The sequence below is a fragment of the Erithacus rubecula genome (assembly GCF_903797595.1).
Source record: "Erithacus rubecula genome assembly, contig: SUPER_Z_unloc_1, whole genome shotgun sequence".
NCBI classification, from domain to species: Eukaryota; Metazoa; Chordata; class Aves; order Passeriformes; family Muscicapidae; genus Erithacus; species Erithacus rubecula.
In genome coordinates, this window is record NW_027635590.1 from 2,463,963 (window position 1) to 2,465,553 (window position 1,591).

The following is a 1,591-nucleotide window of genomic DNA, read 5'->3' on the forward strand; positions in this document are numbered from 1 at the left end:
CTAGATCTGAAGAATGGATTTTCTGCTGGCTCATGTTGTGGGTTGCCTTTTGCCAGTTGATCCACAAAAGATGTCTGGAGAGCCTGAATGTTTTGAAAGTTAGGTTTGCTTATTGAAGAAGGCAATTACTGAGCTGATGCTTGTTTGGATGTTGACTGAGAATATCAGTGCCCATCAGTGATGGTGTCATTATAGCGTCACCGGCACTGCCCTCACTTGCTCACAACATCAGGTTTAAACAAATCATAAGGTGGTTATTGGACTGACTTGCAGAACGTGTCAGAAAGAAACTAGAAACATCTAAGCAAACAGAAAAGAGGAAGCAGATGTCTCTGGTCATGCACTTTGGCAGCCCACCAGGCAGCACCAGAGGCCGCTGAAATCAGCAGATTCACAAGGGTGAGGACGGGGGAGTAGCGCAGGCGCGCAGGAGTGTGTGTGTGTGTGTGTGTGTGTGTGTGTGTGTGTGTGTTAAAACTATTTACAAAGTAGTTTTAACCAATGAGAAGAATGAGATTCACTTTCTCCCTGCAGTTGCTGTTCTTTCATGAGACCAGATGAACAGCAGCATACAGGGCTACAAGCAGGAATTATTTATTGCACTTGGAAACCACTTGAGTGTCTCACGGCGTACCTGAAGCACTCTGAACCCCAGACACATGCAAGTCTGCCAGACCACGAGCCGAATTTTGCCTGATCAGCTGTCAGTCTCACCGTGAGTCACTGGTGTCCCACTTACTCTCCAGCCAGCTGCGAGTGAAATGCCTGCAGCGGCCGGGGGAGCAAGATTAGTGCTGTCCTCCTGGCTGTCGCTGTGCCGCTCGTGCAGCAGGGCAACACTATAAACACCCCCCATCGTCTCTGCTGGCCGAGACGGGACAGGTTTATTCCTGTTGTGAAAGAATGAATGTGATTTCTTCCCAGGCGCAAGGGCTCGCTAGTTACAGTAAACACATGTATCTTTGAGGGATGTAGCATGGTGCCCAGACGGGCTTGCACAGGCACTGCTACTGGCTCGATGATGGACACAAGAAAAATCTTTCCTCGGAAAAGTGGATCAGCTGTGGGACAGGGCACCAGAGAGGTGCAGATCACCATGCTGGGCAGCTTTCGAGATTCAGTGGGACAAACCACAGCTTACTTCACCTGTTGCCGGCAATAGCCATGCTCCAAGCAGGATCTGTGACTGCAGACCTCCAGAAGGCCTTGCCATTAGCACTGCCAGGTAACACACCGGACAAAAAGCTAGCCCTGATGCACTGCAGGAAACGACCCGAAACAATTTCCACCGAGCTGGCAGAAAACAAGTTTATGCAGAGCTGCTCCAACCGAAGGCAACTCGCAGCCCTCCAAGGGGCACGAATACAAACACAGGGCTGCTACAGCTCGCTCCGGCATCGATCTGGCAGCAGAGCCAGCCCAGCCGGGGTGCGCTCCAGGGCCGGCCGGACCGGCGGGGTGTCCGCCCCGGGCTGGGGGATACGAGCGGGCACGGAGAGCCGTGCCGGAGCCGGGCAGGCCGGGGGTCCCGGCGGCGCCGCTCCCGGCGGGCGGGGCACTGGGCCCGGGCCTGCCCCGGCGGGCGGAGCCG